The sequence below is a fragment of the Harpia harpyja genome, chromosome 3 (assembly GCF_026419915.1).
Source record: "Harpia harpyja isolate bHarHar1 chromosome 3, bHarHar1 primary haplotype, whole genome shotgun sequence".
NCBI classification, from domain to species: Eukaryota; Metazoa; Chordata; class Aves; order Accipitriformes; family Accipitridae; genus Harpia; species Harpia harpyja.
In genome coordinates, this window is record NC_068942.1 from 60,129,999 (window position 1) to 60,151,078 (window position 21,080).

General features: G+C 41.0%; 1 protein-coding gene across 1 annotated transcript in view; it reads right to left on the bottom strand.

Annotated features, from left to right (window-relative positions):
* The window catches only part of STON2 (stonin 2), a 76,592-nt gene extending 63,566 nt beyond the window's left edge, over positions 1-13,026 (bottom strand). Inside the window, exon 1 of the mRNA XM_052782914.1 lies at positions 12,921-13,026. The gene's annotated coding sequence lies outside the window, so the exon portion shown is untranslated. The remainder of the gene's footprint in view (positions 1-12,920) is intronic.
* Between the last annotated feature and the right edge of the window lie 8,054 nt (positions 13,027-21,080).

Below are 21,080 nucleotides of genomic sequence, written 5' to 3' on the forward strand. Positions count from 1 at the left end.
AGGTTAACAGCTGCTGTTTCCTCTATGCCACAATTTATCTGCCACAGAAGCTCCTCTGTTTTCCAGAGAGAAAGAAAACACCTAAGATGCTCTCCTGCAGGCAGTACCAGGACATTTAGGCAGTTCAGAAGGCAATGGTCTCTCTCCTTCTGTGAAGGCCATACCTTAGAAATACTTCATGGGTTCTGGACGCCTCATAACAAGAACCAGTCAGACAAGATACTGTTTAGAGGGATTCAAAACCTGATACTGGAGGAAAATTGTACAACCTTTTCCTCTATTACTTGTACTCCCAAGAACTTGAGAAATGTAGAAAGGCACCGTAGAAGAGCAGAAATACAGAAAAAGAATGGGAATCTAATTTTTTTTTTTTTTTTTTTTTTTTACAATTGGAAGTAATGTCTAACAGGCAGAAGCCAAGGGAGCATGCCAGACAAAATGTTTGGCAGTGATAGTTCACATCCCCAGTCACATCGGGAAAGTAGAAGCTCTACATTTCAGGACTTCAAATATAGCTCACTATGGGTCCACAATACATTCAAAGTGTAACTGAAGCCTCCAGTCATGTAATTGCATTAAAACTAGAAGGATAATTTCCCAAACTGCCAGCCTTCTAACTCAAACTAGAATCTGAGGCAAAGATCAGTCAAATGCTTTCTTACTATATAGAGCAACAGTGCTTTAAAACTAGACTGGGAAAAGATCACAGGAAAGAGGCAACATGCCAACTTCTTTAGCAGAACATTTGCATCTCTGAAATCTGGGATTTTTTTTTTTCCCAGTCAGTATTGCACAAATAGGAGAAGAAATAAACGAAATGTTAATTTAAGGGTTTGACTTCCCAAGGGCTAGACTAATTCAGAATCACTTTACAGATCAGGTTTTCCTTTGTTCAATGAAGTTCTGTTGGTAATAACAGTAGGCAACAAGCAATCTAAATGCAGTAAGGGGGAGAGGTTGGTAGCATCCCCTTAGGAAAAGGCAGGTGCACAGTGCTTACCACTCTTCCTTGTCTTCTCAAGGCCTCCATGAGGCAGAACTCCAAAGCAGCACCCCGATCCCAGACTTCCAGACCTGACTATTACATGTGTTCCAGAGTTCCTCTGCTTTAGGATGGTGAATTTGCAATAATCACAACTATTGCACAACATAATGCTATAGTAAGTGATGTTCCAGTCCATAGTATGGGGAGGGAACTGGGTTTAAAAACTGGTTTCTTCTTTCAAACCTGAAAAAGTGAATCATACAAGGAAAATGTTTTTCAGAAGAAAGCTCCCACTGGGCACCCTGGTTTGCACAACTGATACTGATGCTTTCATATGTTCCTGTCTAAATTGTGCACAAAAAAGCTAGCCAGATGTATTCCATTTACCAAACCTTCCAAAAGCTATTGTACTTTACTTGCTGTTGTGATGATTATCAGGTGTGGGTTTTAAGTTATCTCACTGATGTAAAAAGCATAATGTTCTACAGTTAATCACCCTTGAACCAACTACGTCATTGCAGCCTGTCATCACTGAAGACAGCCATCAAGAGGTGAACACAGATCGCAAAGCCCTGTCTGCACCTATCCTTCTTCTAAACTGGGACTAACAAAAAAAGAAACAGGGAATCAAGTAAGCAATCTAAGTTTACTGGAATATTGTGCTGGATGATAAACACTCTTCTAGTAAACACACATCCTGGCTTGTATGACTTGAATGTATGCTAACATTCCAGCATTGCCTATACGCCTTGCACCAAATTACTGCTTTACCAGTATGTGCTGCTTTTGGCTGGGGTAGAGTTAATTTTCTTCACAGTAGCTAGTATGGGGCTATGTTTTGGATTTGTGCTGAAAACAGTGCTGATAATGCCGAGATGTTTTCATTACTGCTGAGCAGCACTTACACAGAGTGGAGGCATTTTCTGCTTCTCACATCACACCACCAGCAAGTAGGCTGGGGGTGCACAAGAAGTTGGGAGGGGACACAGCCAGGACAGCTGACCCCAACTGACCAAAGGGATATTCCAGACCATATGACATCATGCTCAGCATATAAAGCTGGGGGAAGAAGAAGGAAGGGGGGGACATTCAGAGTGATGGCGTTTGTCTTCCCAAGTAACCGTTACGTGTGCTGGAGCCCTGCTTTCCTGGAGATGGCTGAACACCTGCCTGCCGATGGGAAGTGGTGAATTAATTCCTTGTTTTGCTTTGCTTGTGTGCGTGGCTTTTGCTTTACCTATTAAACTGTCTTTATCTCAGCCCACGAGTTTTCTCGCTTTTAATCTTCTGATTCTCTCCCCCGTCCCACCATGGGTGAGTGAGCGAGCGGCTGTGTGGGGCTTAGTTGCTGGCTGGGGTTAAACCAGTATTCACACAGTATTCATCATACAACTCAAAACCTGATCCTGCCGCCATTAGTAAAAGGAGAGCCAGCATAATTCTTCCCATGCCTCAGGACTGGTTTCAATTGCACAAATGAAATCAGGGCTTTATCTTTTGAATTACAACTAAGTTCATGCTAGAAGTTAGGTGAAAAATCTTTACTGAAAATTGTGGGCATAATTAGTTGCCATCAATCAGTATAAGCTAAACTCATTTTGGACTGAGAAAGCTGGGGGAAGGAAAAAACCAAACCAAAACAAAACCCTGAACAAGAAAGAAGTAAGTCAAGCCCTCAAACACTAGCCACATTCAAGACAAGGGAGAAACTGGATTCTGTAGACAGAGATGCTTCACTGGAGGCTGTATGCCTACAGAGAGGATGGGCATTCATCTAGCTGAGCTGTGATACACACAGAATGGGAGAACAGATTCAGAGTGAGGGAAAAACACAGAATCCAACTGTGAAAGCATCAGGGAGACAAGGACCATTGAAGAAGTGATGCAGTCCTGAAAGAAAGCAAAGAAGTTTTCCTGTGCTGAGTGTTGGCTGGAAAGGAGATTGGGAACACTGAGCGAGAAAGCCATCTTCTGTTCAAGCCTTCTCTGTATTTCCATATAACTGACAACTATATATATATAACTTCTATATAACTGTACTTCTGTGTAACATCTTTTGTAACTTGTAAGCTGTATCAGTAACACCTTTCCAAGGAAAAGTTTAAAAAGGGATTTCCATTATAAGGGAGATCCTGCTTGATGGTTATATATAAAGGCAACCTTAAAATGTGAAGCTGTCTCCCAGTTTAAGGAATCCTGCTTGATTATTTAAAGCCAGACAAAAAATAATACTCTGCAAGAGGTATCACAGGGAACAAGCCTGCCCTGGCAGAAAATTCCTTGGATGATCCAACTGGTCTTTCCTCGTTTCCAGTGTCTGGAGAGTCAACTGATATTATGCAACTTAGTGTGATGCCAGGACACTGCAGCCCTTCAGGGCAACCCACAAATATCATGCTTGTTGTCACTCTCTATTTTAGACACTCTAAATATAGGCCCATTAGACCTGATGGTGCTGTTTGTTTAGCATGACTACTCCTGTTTCAAGAGAATGAAAAGCAACTCCAGAAAAAAACCATGCTTGAGCAAAGATTTAAAGGGATCCAGTATTTTATACACTATTACAAAAAACTATGTATGAAGTAGAAACAAAGATCTTGACAACTCAAATTCATACACAGTACAAAATAGTAAGTTTGCAACACTGTTGTCTAATACATTTGTGTCTAATTGTATTTGTCTAATTGTCAAAACATGAAATAAGAATGCATGGTATACTAGCATGATATAGAACAGAGGGTATGAGAAAAATCTTTCACTTTTTGTTGTTTGGTTTTGGGTTTATTGGGTTTTTTGTTTGTTTTTACTAACACACACTAATAAGTGGTGTTAGTAAAAATAAAAGATGTTTCGGGGGGAGAAAAAAAAGAACCTGTTTTGTAGTATCTCTGTCAGCAGGTCCACACCTAGAGAGTAGGATTAGTAAAATGACAGTAGAGGTAATATTCATTCCTGAGTGTGCTTACTCATCTCTGGAAGTTAACTGGGAACAGAACACAAACACAAGAGAGGGCTTTCCTCTGGTGCAAAGGGGTAGAGCCCTTTGCTGAAAATGAAGTTCAGAATACTCTGCTTTCTAACTACCAAAGCTTTGGTGTTGTCTGGTACAGCGAGCAGCTGCTGCTCATCTTTTTAGTACCACCCCTTTGATAGTTAGCTGTGCCTATGAGACAGCAGGCAACCTTGTGCATTCCAGAAGAGGAATCCAAGATACATTGCCATCTATCTACATGAGATCACGTAAGTGCTGCAGGGGTACACGGTGAGAGGCAGACCCCTGTGGCATACGGAGGCAGCAAATCACTCGTATTTTATTACACTAGGTATTTTGCTGAGGAAGCTACAAGAGGAGCCACTGCAAGTCTGAGTATCAACAGCAGGAAGAAGGACCAGTTGCACTTCATGCTTAATAGCATCAAATAGTTAATTACCAACATTATTGTATGGCTTCCACGAGATGCTCGTCTTTTAATCTGACACAAATGCCCAGTTACGAAGCATTCAGGGTGTTGACAAATATGCAGTATTATACATAGAAATTCATATGAATCGGCTCCCACAGAGTGTGTCACCGTCCCTGGTTTCACAGTGCTTGGCATGGCTCAAACAAACAGTTGTTGCACCAATGCATTTGCGAGGCTATCAACCGGCAGATCATAAAACAGAATGATTAAGAGTAAAAAAAAAAAAGACGTGGACAATGGCTAATCACTCAATGGTTGGGGCATTATTATCAAAGTAAACTCTCAAAACTGGAATAGCAGGGAGCACTGCACATCAGGTACACTGACAGAGCCGTGCAGACACCCTGGGGAGAAGGTTCCCCGTAGACCAAACTGTTTGCTGGGGAAGCTTCTGCAATGGCAGCTCCTTGTATGCCTGGCTTGAGCCAGTGGTAGACAAGCTCTGTAGGTATATGTACTTGCACATGGTACACAAAATCTAAAACTAAACAAACTGCTATTTATAGGTGCATGAAAAAAATCTCCAGTTTTCACACAGAAATAGGAATGTGATTTGATCTTTCAAAATTCCATGTTTTGAGGATATAGAATACTTTAGCTGGCTACACCAAACCAATACTCTCAAAAAAAAAAGAAAGAAGAAAGAAGAAAAAAAACCCTACAGTGAGACATTTCACTATTCTTTCCTTCTTAGACAACTAACTCTTCAGTTTCAAATAGCAGACAATTGCTTTACCATTAAATCATGTAAAGTTTAACTGCATTAGGTGGCCAGCCATTCTATATATCTAGAAGTATGCTCTATTTACCTACACTTTCAAATGATGCATGCAGAAACTAAAAGAGTAAGATGGTTAAGACAAATGAAGTCATGAACATACGCAGCTCTCAACTGGACTTGGGTAATGCAATATTTTGCCTCCCAAATTTTTAGACAAGAATTTCATTAATGTTACATTTCTGGGTGCTGTCAGACATTGTATAACCCAAAGGTAATTTTTTTTAAAGGAAGGCATCAAGACTGCTTTGTGCATGACCTGTTTTGTGTTATCCATGTGCTTTAGTAAAGCAACAGTGTAAAAAAACCCCAACAAAACACAAAACCAAAACCCACCAAAAAACCCCCAACACTCCCTTCCCACCCAAGCCCCCAGAAGTTTAAGACAGGGTTACTGTTGCCTTGAAGACTCTGGAGTCTAGTCAGGAAAACAAAGCAGAAAGAACTTTATGAAGACTTCACTTACTGCGTTGAAAAATCAACATAAAACACTGCAGACACAGAGATGGATGCTGGGCACTCAGATAATACCGGCAAGGCCTTTTTTCATTAAAAGGTTTGGAATCTGAATATCCTCCTCTATGCAACCCCTCTTAGGTAACACTACCAGCAGCACTGTGTGTTTGACAGCACGGCTCTTACTGAGCCTGCTCTGGAAATGGAATTAATGCAGTCAGGTCACCCCACCTCCGCACCCAACCTCACGTAGCCATAAGTGACCATGGTTATTCTGCTCCTCAGCCCATGATACATCTCAGTTGCACAGCATTATGATGTGTGGAAATACCAGTTCACAGCAACGTTAATGCAGCATTACAGCTCCCTTGCCAGCTCTGGGGGAGCTGAGTCCAGGTAATCTTTGGCAAAGACTGCCTTACCCTGCGGACAAGTTTTGGAAATGGGATGCAGACAAGTAGATTTTAAAATATTTGAGATATTTACCTCCCTCTTTCGTAAAGGCACAGACCCACAAAGGGACTGGGACTCTTTGTTTCTGTTACCAAGACTGGCAGTGACTCACTGTGGCAGAGTTGTAAATTTGACACCAGCATAAGTCACACAGATACAAACAAAAGCATGTTACAAACTACTGAAAATAAGCAGAATTAGAAGAATTTCAGGTTTTTTTCAAGACAAACTTCCTGAAGAGAAGGGATTATCACTTGAAAGTTAGTGCCTGTTTCAGTGTCACTGAAGAGCTTAATACAGCTGTTTGGAGCTGCAGCTCCCAAAGGTCTGTGGCCACTCCCAACCAGTCTTAGCTCCAAGCATATGAATATCAGTAGCCTGGTTTGAATACAGGGAGAATTTGCAGTCTTTTCTGGAAAAAAAGTGAATGCTGGTGCCAGACTCTGACCACACATGTAGTGTGGTAAACTAATACAGCTGCCTCCATTCAGAGAGACTTGGGCAATTAAATTGCAGAGGTCAGAGATGAGTTATTTAGGAGGGGAAAGCCCAGATCTGCCCAATCTATTCTACCTCAGTTTTATCCCCTTCAGTGACATTTGAGATTCTGGCAGTGAATACCCTCCAAAAAATCCACGCACCTATCAGCTGAGATCTTATTCCTCATGCTGAACTCACATACCTTATAATTTGGAATGAGATTTAGGAACACGCACCTGAAGTTTCCACCATATATAATTTTTATATATGGGATATAATTTTTAGACAGGTAAATATTTGAACTCCGGTGAACTGGAAACAACATAGGAAGGATCAGAGCGAAAGAAGCATTTCTGGTGGCAAGTTTCTGACCTCAGGAGCAGCTAGCAATTAAACAGCAACTAATCATTAAACTTCATAGGCGAAATTCTTCCCTACAGCTGTTCCATTGAAACTACTTTATTAGAAAATAAACTGGCCTTGTGCTGTGGAGCTTGACCAGCTCAAGTTTCATTTATGCAGCTAGTAATACTTTTTCTCTTCAAAAATGCTTAGTAGTGCTTTTTCCATGCATTTCGATCACCCCCACAACCACAAAACCACCATGCAGTTCTGCAAAATGGTACCTTCTGTTCACAAGAGGCCCCTGGTTCAGATAGCAAGAGAACAAAATTCCTATATTGTATACCCACCCCCATTTTCAAAAGTAAATTAAAGATAATTCTCTCATTTCATTTCACAGCTGGCAAACCCAAGAGCCCACAGAGAGAATTAGTTTCTATAAATATTCATGTCTATAAATGCCAACTAAAACTTGGCCTAAAAGAGTGTAATGAAACAAGAAACACAGCTCAGCAAAAAGACATCCTTTCTCTCCAGCTCACCAGGAAGGTCTGCTGCTCTTGGACCAAGAGCTCTGCTTTGAATCTCAGCTCTGGAGCACACTGCCTGCTCTTTGAATATTAGGATAGTTCTGTACTACTAGAGCACCTTCATAGGATCCTGAAGCATACCGGTCAGCTCTGTCTTCTGTTTCAAGCCAAAGGAATTGTGCCGAGACATTTATTTCAGTTACCTTAATAAAGCAAGATGAATCACGTCTCATTTAACCCCAGATGCCTAGTTAGACATCTGAGATAGTCACCTGATGCTCTGTTTATAGTCAATAGAAGGAACACAACACCTCCAGAGGATCTTTCATCTGATCTATTTTCAAACAAGGTGAATCCCCCTTCAGAAAGACTATGGCAACTAACTTAGGCTTGCATGTCTTTTTCACACCTAAATTAAGGCAACTGAATCACAGCCAAAAATAATGTTGTACCAATACTCCATTCCCTTTTCACAGATACGCTGTGTTAGTGTAGATCCTCCCCTCTTCCAGGGAGTCAGACTAATTCCCCAAACTCTACAATACACACTCCTGATCACACAGGTCTTCTATACAGGTATTTATTGTTATAACTAAGTAACCTACACACACACACTTTCAGGTTTTTTTCCATGCTGCTTTTTGGCTCCCTGCTTCATTACTTCTAGAGCTGCTATTTGTTTCTTTTAGGACTCGTTCACTTAGTTCTGTCTTCCTAGAGGGAAATGTCTGCAACAAAGCTTAAAAACCACATTTAATATTCAAGATAAATGACTCTATACAATAAAACATATCAGTTGGATCACAATCTGTCCATCCCACCTTCCCTGTCAGTATCAAACACAGAACAACTCCCTTACGCTGCAAAGAATGAACAAGAGGCACTTCAGCAGTGGTTTGTTACTCAGAGACTTATTTCTCATTTTATATGAATGCCCCTGAGTGACACGAGATGAAATCACCAAGTGCTGATTTGAAGTAATGGCACAACTAATCAAGACGTTCCTATAGCATGACCTCTTCCAATAAATAAAAATGTGAACTTCAAGGAAGTCTTACGCATATTTCTAGGCATGTCACTGCAGTGAACTGATTAACCTTAATATATCACTGCTGAGAAAATACTTTCAACATTTTAGGAAATATTTTCTGTCAGAAAAGTACTTATTGAAGGATTTTCAGTAAGGGTGAGAGCAAAAGCTCTTTAATTTTATGGCTCCCTTTCACCAGCTGTATCTCTATAGAACTAATGTTTAAGAAACTTATGCATTTCAGTAACCTACTTCCTTTAAGACTATTTTCTATTAATAAAGCACTATTTGTTTCTATAGTTATCTAAGGGGGACACACACTCATGTCTTCTCTTACTTTTTTAACATTATGCTATGATGTTTATATTTTCCCTTGTATTTTTTCTGTAAAGATACACTGAACATTATGCTACATTTAAAAAATTGGTTAACAAGTTTGTCACTAAGTTTACACTAGCAGGCAGCGCAAAACCTTACCAATAGGAGCACAGCTGCAGGGTGAAATACTTGGCATTAAGGGCATAGCTTTCACACTACTTTTTTGCAGCTTTTACTTCCAATTATCTCCAATCTGATCCTGTAGACTGAATTTGCATTAGCACTTGGAGTACATTAAATGAGCTCCTGGAGTTCTTCTGACTCAGTTTTATCCCAAACAAAATCAGTTTATGTGCTCTAAGATGCAAATTGAAGTGCATTAAGTGCCGATGATCAGGACATCCATTTCAAAAGTACATTCCTGCTCTAACTAGTGCACTAATGTATTGCATTCATAGTTTTTCAGAAAAGAAGGGAATCCTGGAACCCTGATGCCTGTCCCCTGGTATCTCCACAGGACTGCATTTTCTCAATTTTTTCAGTCTGAATCTCTGAAATTTTACACCCTTCAGTTTTGAAAGAAAAAGGACCTTCCACACCATTCACCTTATTTGCACATTTAAAGGAGAGTGAAAATTGATTGCAGAAGTCAATAGGGGATTCACAAGTCCTACCTGGGAAGCAATCTTACCCATATACACACCTTCAGATAGATTCCTGGCCCGGTTTAAGGTCCTGGCAGGACTTTCACCATCTACAAGCAGCAAAGATTTAACCCCTAATGTTTCCAGATGTATGAGCTGAGCCGTAAGGCTTCTAGTTGTATTTCCTAGGACTCAAATTCATCTGGTCACAATTACAGCCACAGTCCTGAAGACAACACATGCTCATACCCAACGCATACAAAGACGGGCATTCCTTCCTTGAGGTTAACCACTTGTGAAGCTATTACATCCATTAGCAGAACTTGCAATCCTTTAAGAAACCATCCAGCATGGTTAGACTCCAAAGAAAATGTATTAAGAAATCAGAGGACAAAAAAAAAATCTAGTTTTGCCACTGAGTACTTTATGGATTTTTTTTTTTTTAATGCAACTAACGTTTCAGACAAATTGCCCAAGAATTGCCTTCTGAAGGCTCTCCTTTCCTAGCTGACTGCAGACTAAGCTTAAGTGATTAGCTTAGATACATCCAACTTTCAGATGGCCAAAATGACATTAGAAGATTGCCTCCACCACATGAGCCCTTATAGTTCTATAGCCTATTTCCTGCTGATTTTTTTTTTTACCTTTCCAACTTTCAAAGAGAAAGCCAACATTGTTGCAAAGCTTCTGAGGCTAAAACCTTTACTTTCAGCCTGCCTTTAAGAACAGGGCTTTTCAACAATTCAAAATTCACTTATTCTGTTAGTTTATTGGCAAAGATCATGACAGGTGCTTTGCACAAAGCCTCAGCGCATTACTTGGGTTAAAAGCTGCATGAAGAAAGGGTACTACCGGGAGCAAAGTGTCAGAGCAGGAGAATCCACAAGCCACAATCTTGTAGCTGATGCCACCTTGGCAACTGCCTCACTGACTGGAAAAGTCACTACTTCTACAACAGGGGCAACAGAAGCCTTGCAGAGCAGAACATCTTGAGAGATTTATAACACACATAGATACCATTTCTCATCTTCATTTGCGGATGCCAGCCTTGAGATAGCTGAAAATTAAGGACTCTATAAACATGATTTATTTAGCCCACTCACAATATGGTTTTAACCCCCACACAGTCTGGGTTTCTCAACCAGAGAACTGTACCAGCTGCCAGTTCTTAACAAGATAGCTGGCAAGGTAGCACAAACAAGGACTTGAGAGGGGGAGTCGGCCACTATTGAGATGTAGCTGTTGCTTTTTTGCCTCATGTCCCTTGGATTGTTATCTAAACCAACCACACAGCAGAGTATTCATTACGCCACTAATGTAATGAGGGATCCAAGGAACTCGTGTAAAGGAGAGATCTGCAGTTAAAGACCAAGGTATGCTGTTAAGTCCTTAATGATAATTAGGGATATGAATCATAAGAGAGTACAGCTAGTCAGAACCGAGATACAGTGCAATGTGTGAGAGAAAAAAAAATCTGACCTTTTCTCTTATTGCAAAGTTTAATGGTCATGCTCTTGATGGCATTCATATTTTAAAAATAATTTAAAAGCTATAACTATAAAAGTGCAGCGATCACTAAAGTTGCCAGCTGTATTCCTATATCTAAGGAAAATGATATGTTAAATCTGCTTGGGAGTTACTGCTACTTGCTTTGTACTTGAGATCTCCATAGGAATATCATGAAAAGCCTTTAATGTTATACAGAAAAAGTCAAAGATTTACCTGACAAAAGCATGATGTAACAGAGTAAATGTAATTCATAGCGAATACTGCTTTATGTTATAACCAATCAAATCTAAAAATTCTTGCAGAAGAGAGAACCTAGCCATTTGGAAACTAAGTATTTAGGAAAGTCATATGCGTTGCATAATCCCACGTAATACATCTCACTGGAGATGGGGAAAACTGTTTTTCAAGCTTCTTTGTGGTAACACAAACTTCATTTACTAACAGAAATCTGTTTATCTGTAAAATATTAAGGCAAAGTCCAGAGCTCACTTGTCTGTGTAACACAAAGGTATGTTTCAGTCACCTCGGGCACAATTAGTGAACACAAGCATTTTGCCATCAACCTGTAGTTTGAAATTTACTCGCCCAAACTAGTAAGTTTACAAAACACGCATCTCACAGAAGACAAGAATGATTCATAGCTGATTCAGAAGTAAAGAAACGCCAATGTTTGCCAAATTTTTGCCTTGACAATACTAAAAATGCCCTCAAACCAACACTGTGAAGTTATTCAAGGATAATTCCCAGCCAAAGGTGCAACTAAGTAAGGGAAGACGTGAGCTGTAAAGCATCGCCTGATCTAATCAAGCAGCGGAGCATTTTTTTTTAACTTGTCCCTGAAAAACTTTAATCTCAAAAAGGATTAAACCATGGGAAAAAAAAAAATCAGAAAAGTTGATTCTGATTACAGCCAATTAGTCAACAACACAATTAACAATCAAGAGAGAAAAGCAGAGCTGCAGTACAGAAAGGATACTCAACACATGAAGTAGGCAAATGTGCGGGGAAGGGGCTGTCCAGTCCTACATCAACGTAAAAATCCACTTTGCATGGAAGTATGCAGTTTGAGCTTTTTTAACCTATAATTTACGTAGCGTATTCAAAGGAGACGACAGAAAGATGAGTGGCGATTTTTCTTTGCCTTACAGTATCTGAACCGCAGAAAAACATTTCAAAAGCAGCACAATTCGGTAGACTCCAGAAAGGAAAAATCCAAAACATGAGTAATTGCACAGAGCAGCTGAGGGGTAGGTGGATACAAGCAGCTTCCACATGCTGCTGTTACTGACTCATTAACCCTTCCGCAGACGCAGAGCAATAAACCGCCGGCGCTCGCGCAGAAACACAGCGTGCATTGTGACGAGTGTAACAGAGGCGAGCACTCGTTTGGGAGAGGATGGCTGGGGGGTCGCTAGGCTGCCTGTCTCAAACAGCCTTCCTCGGCAGCAGCCGCGGAGGAGGGCGTACGGACCGAGGGGGAACAGGTTGAAACACGGTCCAGATGGTCGCGGCTAGGAGCGGTGCCGTGAGCCCGGGCCAGGGAAGGGGGCTGGAGCGCGGCGGGGAAACTTCGGCTCCGTCAGGGCGCGCAGCCCAGCACGGCCCCTCCTCCGCGCCGCAGAGGGGGTAAAGCGGCCGCGACGCCCCGAGGGGAGGGCAGCAGCCCCAGCTCCGCCGGCAGGGCCACCTGCCGTCCGCTTCGGTTTCCCCGGCTCCGCTCTCCGGACCTCCTGCGCCTGCCTCTGCGCCAGCTCTGCCCGCGAAGCCCGACCCGCCGTGCCCCCTCCTTGGCTGGCAGGAAAGGCAGAGCGCGGGGGCGCGCGCCCCCGTCCCCGGCGGGGGCCGGCCGGGCGGCTCTTCACCCCCCCCCCCCCCCGCCTCGCTGCCGGCTCCGCGGCCGCTCCCCACCCCGCCTCGCCCCGCGGACCTACCTGCCGGCGGCGGGCGCGGCGCTCGCGGGCCCACGGTGCCGCCGCCCGCGCTGGCGGACAGCGCGCTGAGGGGAGGCGGCGGCGCGGCCCCGGCCCGCCCCCCCCCGCCGCCCCGGGGCAGCGGCAACGCGGGGCCGCCGCCATTGGGCGCTCCCCGGCGGCGCGGGGGGGCGGCGGCGCCGCCGCATTGGCCGGGGGCGTGGCGCCCCGCCCCGGGCCGGTCCCCGGGCGAGCGGCGGCGGCCGCCGCCGCCGAGGTCGGCGGGGAGCAGGGGGTTCAGCCTGCGGCAAGGCGGCGGTCGAAGGGCTGAGGCAGGTGTTTGTCTCCTTGCTCCCGGACTGGATCCGTTTAAATACGCTTTGAAGTAGGAGTTCCAGCCTGCCGGGTGGCCGCCTCGTACAGGAGGGCAAAAATAATAGAAACGTGCAGATAAAAAACGTAATACAAAAAATCCTTCTGCTCGGGGCCATTCGACCGGCACTCCTAAATGCTTAAATATGACACTGCTTATTTGTAACTCATGATTGTGCATGCCCACTTCTAATACGAATTAATAGGTGTCTCCGTTCTTTCGTGAGACCCTGACGAATTTCACAGGTCGGCAAATATCCCCCCGTTAAGTATTAGTCAGGACTAATAAAGTTAACTGCAACGTCCGTGAACTAAATTGCTTTTAAGCTGTTAAGTTGGAGTAGTATTACAGACCTAATAATATAAATCCATGACATTAATCTTATTTCTGCCTTTAAAGATTCCAGATTGCCATTTGCATACGCAAGTGTCTTTATGGAGGCTTTATTTTCTAACCCCACTAAAATTTCAAGGCTTCTGATGAAAGGCAAGTTATAGGACATGAACATGTGCATCACACATAGGACCGTGAGCACAGGTGCGTACATGTACACCCACCCCCAGATGCAGAGGATGACTCTGGAGAGCTGAGGAAGTATCAAGTCACCGAAGAGCTTCCTAGAAAATTGAACCTTGCAAGCTGAGAAATCTTAATAACCTTAACATTTGCATTAAACATGATCGTAACAGCCTTAATTAGTACTGGGGACTGACTGTAAAAATAAAAAAATTACACAAGTTTAACTCTTCTCCAGGTGAACTAACGGTTTTTAAAGTGCTCTTGTAAAACACTGGGAAAATCTCAAATGAAGAGTGCAAGGTAACCACGCAATTATGGTGACTGATGTTACGCTTGGCAGTTTAGCATACCTGATTTTGTCCTGAAGGAGCTTTCAAAGAGGTCTGAAGGTTTACTATTGGTACAGACTCATCTGGGGACATGCATTAAAAAGTACACCGCCACTCAAACAAAACCCCAAAGCCCCCCTGTGACACGAGTTGGGGGGGGGGGGGGGGGGGGGAGGAATATCCTCTGGCACAAAACGTTAACACGAGTGCCAACTAGAGGTGGTTGGGAGAGAATAACGCACAACTCGAACGTTTCCAAACAGTATTTGCAGATCCAGCAGTGTAAAACGTTGGTTTCCCAAACACAGCTAGTCGTAAAAAATATGTTTAGTTGCATATACTGCCCATGGGCCAAGACGGATTTAGGCTGGTAGCCCTACTCATTTACATGTGTCAAGGTTAGCTACAAGGACACAGGATAGTTCTGCTCAGGTACAACTGGTGTCTTTGTTTCTCCTCATAATTATTTTATGAGCCAAAAGAACTACAGATTAGTTTTCCAATTGTGTCCTTCTATCTTCCCCATGTTTAATAAATCCAGGATCCAGAATAACATCCCTGACCTCTGATGTACTGGCCTGGGAGGGATCCTGTGACTAGGAAAAGGCTCCAATGCCATCAATCCTTTCCTGGTTTTGGTCAAGTCCTGAACCCCATTTCTTTTTCTTTTTTCCTCGTTTGTTTTCTGAACAATAGCATCAGGATCAGCCATTACAGAGTAACTTTTCACAACAGCACTATGAGCCTGTAGTCACAAGGGCAGCTACAAATGCCATCACAAACAGTCCAGTGGCAGCAGTTGCCATATCTTGCATTGCTGAAGCACGCAGCATGAAATTTCATCAATCAGGTTGTAACTGAGACTCAGCGCCAGAAATATAAGTAATCTTTTCCTTCTTTGCTGTCCTTTTCACCCCCAAGCGTGTTTACTGATAGCCTTTAGATGATTTAAAGGTTGAGGGATGAAGGATGTGTCTTCATTTAAAAAAAAAAAAAATCATTAAAGGAAAAAGGCTTGCATATAACGTATTGCTTTTTTAGCGCTTTTCTCTCTTTTATGTAGATTGATTAACAGGCATAAGCTGGCTCTAGCACCGATTACTTTTTCTGATATTAAGTAAATTGAAGCTCATGTATTCAACATCCTTTTAAAATATGGATGTGTGTGTGGTGTGTGGGACTTAGAACATTTGATTGTCTTAAAGTATTTATTCCATCAAAGTTATTACACCAGTACCACAGCATCAGACAGCTCTGTTTAATATCATTATTCTATTTGGACTTGTAAGAAATTTTTACATTTTGCTTCCAAAATACTTTTACTAGTAAGATCTAGAATGGAAGGACAAGCAGGTAACATACCTGTTACACTTTTGGTCAGCCCTGAAGTAGTCAGGCAGTTGGACTAGGTGGATGTTGTAGGTCCCTTCCACTGAAATATTTCTATTACATCAGAGAATCAGAAACAAAATTACTCCATTTGAATAATTGTACATTAGATTTCTGGTTGAAAACTGCTATTCATACAATATAAAGAGAATTTGGAACATACTTGAACTTTTTTGCCCGCAAAGTAAGGGGGGGGGGGGGGGGGTCAAACACACTCTAGAGAGTCTGGGTTGTCTACGTCAAATACTTCGGGTTTGAAGAACAAAGATTATGTCCTTCCATTTTCTAGGATATGACATAATGTTGCGTATTAATGATTAAAATACAATATTCTATTGCTGGTATTCTGAAATGTTAAAAATGTATTTATGATGAGAATCTACAGGGTTAGAGCATGTGAGATCATAACTATAAACACATGTACCAAGTAACTAAAGGCTAGAATGATCCTGATTCTAATTTATTTTGAATACACACATCACCTGACTTTTTGTTCTTTCTACTTGACAGGTTATTAGGGCTTTTGATGTTAATATTTCATTATAAAAATGATATTAATAATTCATTACATCTTGGGAAACTCTTAATTATGCTATTTTATTCCAATAAAACGATTCTCATGCAAGCTTTACTGCAGATTTAACTCAATCAGTTAACAGAATTAAATATATTTCATTGTATTAAATGAAGTGAGGAGGTGTGGTTTAACCCTTACTGGTATCCCAATAGAGGCCCAATTCAGAAATGCACAGAAGCACTTCCAGAGTATTTTACCCATCTGGACCTGCTTCTATGATTAAGTAAGTCTGTACTTCACATACTTCTTTACACCATATCACAAAGTACAGCCTCACAGGAGTGTTTGCTGATGCATGCTCCTCAGCCCATGGGTTGATATTGACACGACACAAAGAGCAGTAAGAGAAAATGAATGTATTGTGCCAAAAGATTGCTTGTTTAGCTTCCTTACCTTGTACGCATGTGGATGCACGTGAATGGTCTTCGCTTCAGCCAACACAGGCAAGCCTGAAAGATTGTACGTCAAGAGAGATTTGTGTAATTGTATGTCTCAGTTATGGCAAGATTAGTTTAAAACCAATAGCTCTGGGACAAAGGCGCTGTTTCCAGCATGGTAGGTCATCACCTTCATTTCCCATTCATAGACTGGGCATTTTCCCCAAGGAAGGAAACCGCTCAGGTGTCCAGGCACCTTTGTTTTGCCATGTAACAGCAAACCAAAGTAATCAGTAGCTGCAAAGCATGTTCTGCCTCCAATTCGAGCAAGTGAAGAGTTTGTTAAGATAGCAGTGCTAGGAGCATTATGGCTACTGGGGGAATTTGGAAGCATCAAATGTTTAATATAAGCAGCACAGGGAGAGTTAAAGACTTATCAAACATGTTCATTTATGTAATTTGAAAACTTCCTTTTCTGTAGCTGCAAGAAAGTCTTCATGATTTGGCATCTAGAAATCCTGAGGAGACAGTGGAAATGAATATTTTATTTGTTGTGTTTAGATGAGGAATAGCATTTCAAATTGACATGGTCTATCTTTTGTTCTAGCACCTTTCACAGTACCAAAGAAAGGACTAATGAGACACTAGATTTGAAATGTTAAAAAGGGGGATTTATTTTTTATTTACTTTTCTGTTAATTTTCAGCATTTACCATAGAGTTTTTCAGTTTTCAGCCAAAGAATTATTTGCAAACTGTTTACTCTAAATATGAGAGCTACATTTTATGATGCTGAACTAGTATCACCAGAAACATTTAGAAGTATTTCCTATCAATCTATCTTTTGGAGCTGAACTAAGAATGACAAAGGTAGTGAAGAGCAAACTTTTGGGGGCTTGTAAACTCAAACATAATAATTAGGCCCCAAAACAAAACAGTAACAGAAAGAAATTTTACATGTGCAAAAAAATTTAAATATTTTTTGTATCTCTATGGAGCTTTTCACTGAACATGCAAGATATCAAAGTGGGCAAACATAGTTAATATACAGCATTAGCTAAAATATTTGTTAGTTGAGAGATAATACATTAATGAAGAAACCCTTCTTTCTTGCTCTGTTTCGAGAGGTTCCTACCTACTTGCACCCTTTGCCTTCCACAGAGTAGAAGATCTGTCTCCTAGTAGGAAATTCAGTAAGGCTGTTTGTTTAGCAAAGGGGCAGAAAAGGGCAGAAAAAGCCAACACAGCTGCATGCAGTGAGATCACCACATTTATCTCACTGGGTCCGAATTCTGTTACTATAGTCACCTCCCTTCTGTGCAATGTTTTCCAGATTTCAACAATCAAGTCAGACTCAAAATTATTTGTAAAAGTTATGAAATCCTTCAGCTACCCAATTACAGTTGAACATTTAACATTACAATCTGGATTCCACAATAAAATATACACATATTTTGGTGTGGCTACTCTTCCTAATGGACTGTCGAGTCCTATAATCAATGTGATGAGAACCAGAGATGAAACTAAATACAACCTGAAAAGAATTAACTCAAGTCCTCTTGACCTCACAGCATCAGTGACAAAGGTAATCAGTTACTGGAAAACTCACCAAGCATGTATATTTTCAGATCTTTAGCCTTTAAATTCAAAGCTGGATGATTCTCCAATAATTATCCTTTTTATAATCCAGAGTCATAAGCCTTAAACTGGAACATGCCATATTTCTTCAGTAGTTTTAACATCAGTTATAATAATGACTTTAAAGTCTAGGAAGTGTATTTGATTCCCCCCCCCATATCCATTTTTAATACTAGCAATACAAGCAGTCTTTTCCTTTAAAATTGTTGTTGAATAGATCTGGGGAAACTTTCCAAATAAAAACCTGCTTATTCAGAAGCACCTAAAATGTCATTAATTCATGGAACTTCAGTATATAGCAAAGTCCAGTGCCTACCAAACTTTAAAGTAAGATTGGACAGAAACAAATACTGTAAAATATTTTAAAATACAGATTTCAAGTTATTGAGACAGCTCAAATAATTCACCAGATGGTCTCAGTGAAAAAAGTGATTTTAAAAGAAATCTTCATCACCTGTTGCTAAACATTTTCATTTGCTTTCATGGGAAAGCATTTGTACTCCAAGAAAACCTGGATTTCCTGGATTTAACTTTGCAAAAGTAGCCACCGTCCCGGAAGCTGTGCCCAACTAGTCCACATTTTATCTGCACATAATACTCCAAAAGATGTTGCCGGACAGACTAGTATGACAGCAGGTTGATGGATATGCATATTAAAAAAAGCTTTAACAGTCCAGGGAAGGTAATTCTTTACCAGGTATTTCCAGAAGCTACAGTGATTTTTAATTTTGGACTTTTGCTCTACAAATATGAGAGAAATAAGAGTACTGTATTATTTCATTTTGCTAAGAAAGTTTCTAAAGCTCCTGCAACCAAACACTCTTTTCTCTCTCAGTATATGCGTGTGTGTATACACACACACATATACACGTGTAGATATACACTCACATCCTCCCATGATGTGACAATGACTGAAAGCGTGGAAGTTACTTCTTTCCTAGTATTTGAGATCTAAGATATTTTTTAACAAGTCCGAGTCACCATTTAATATCTGATGCCCTCTTGTGGCTCCAAACAAACACCCCAGGTACAAATTTATTTTGCAGCAAAAGCAATTAATTAGAAGCAATAAAAAGAAAAAAAAAATAGTATGAATCTTGTACAGAAATGGAGCCACATTCATAAATAACAGATGGGAACTGGAATATCTAATTTTACAGTACAGCTTATGCCTTTGTTTAGGAGGAAGAATGAGTATGAAGAAAAACAAGCATAGAAAAAAAAAAAGATAAGGAAGGAAATACAGAAAATGCCTGACAGCAGAATTGGAGAAATACAATTTAAGTGTTCTGCGACACAAAATTTAATATTTTTCCAAGTTATTTCCAAAAATCTGGAATTGCAACCCATGTTATGTGCAAAGCCCCAAAAGCTGGGTAGCAAAGAAAAAATGTGAGCAACTTATCCCTTAAGTGGATGTCTGCCTGAAACACTGCTGCACTGAGAAAAGCTTACCAGTATAAGTGGCAGTGGCATCAATACCTTTCGAGGTAAATACATTCCATCTGAGACTCACTACAGAGTTCAGTTACTGTGCTGTGAAAACTGAATCACATTTACCTCTTGCTACCTGAAACGCAACTACAATGGTGCCACATCTCCACTTATTTTTCTTTCTGAAAATGAAAATTAAGACTAAAGTATTCATTACCTGGATAGATGGTACGCTGTCCTCCCTCAACTTAGCTTTGAAAGAAGTAATTTATAGTCTTCTGAATTTTTTCTGTAACAAGTAGACTAGAGTGACTTTTTTCTCAATAAATCTTTATAAAAATAGGAATTAGGATTCAGAAATGCCATTAAGCTCATGATCATTTAGAGACAAGGAACATCATTTTGGCATTATACCAAATAACACATTCTAACGAAACAGATGTTGCAGGTTTACAAGCTATACTTTCTATTAATATTTTAACTTTAAATGAAGTGTTTTAGTCTTAGACTGAGGAGAATAAAGCAATATAAAAAAACCCAAACAAAACCAACCAAGCCAGGAAACCCAAACAAATATACTAGTTTTCAATTAACATTATTCAGTGGCTCTTTCTTTAAAAAACAAACAAACAAAAACCCCAAACCAACACCCCCCCCAATCATTTATATATCTGGTACTCTATTCCCACCACAGAAAACAACTCCCTATTGACTACAGGCTACAAGTAAAATAAGGTATCTACACTTTTGACCCCACCTCACTTGAGCACATCAGCCATGGCATCTCAAGCCACAGGCTCTTTTGGAAGGTGAGGGATGACCTCACTCAGCTTGAGCTATATCAGTCAGACTCAAGCTGGTTTTAGTACCAGCAGTTCTGTTCCCTACATGCAAGAAGTGCTACTGGTAGCAGCAAGCAACGTGGGAAGCATCCAAATACTTCAGAAAACTACATAACTTGGGCCGATGCCCGAGACAGTTCACCTATTGATGCCTTCCATAGCAGTTATCATTGCTCCCTCAACTCTCCTTACTTTCCTTCTCCCTAATTGTTTTCTTCCAAATTAATAAGCACATTGGAAAGCAGACCAACATAATACGTTTATGAGGGAGGACTCAAGAGTCTCAACAGGTGGAGCCTGAAGGGATGAGTGGGTGGAAAAAGGCCTGAAGACCAAGCAAACTTGTCAGCTTGGGGTAGTCCCTCCCCCAGTATCTGTTTCTAGCCACTGTATTATCTCTGTATTAGTACTGAAAATGCAAGAGTAATCCCAAAGTTTCTGGTCACTGTTCTCAAATCACACAGCAGTTCTTTGTCTGCCACACACAGTACAGATGCTGTATACACTGCAGAAAGGGTCACACACATACACGCACAGACAGGGCAAGTTTCTAGTACAGCTGAAGCTACAATGCATAATTTTCCATTCCCCTCCTAAATTAACAGATTTATTTTTTTGAAGAGGAATAGAAGTGAAAGAAGTGTGAGTATCCTTATAGGAATGGATGCATTTAGCAGTGGCATGTATCAGTGCATATGACTAACA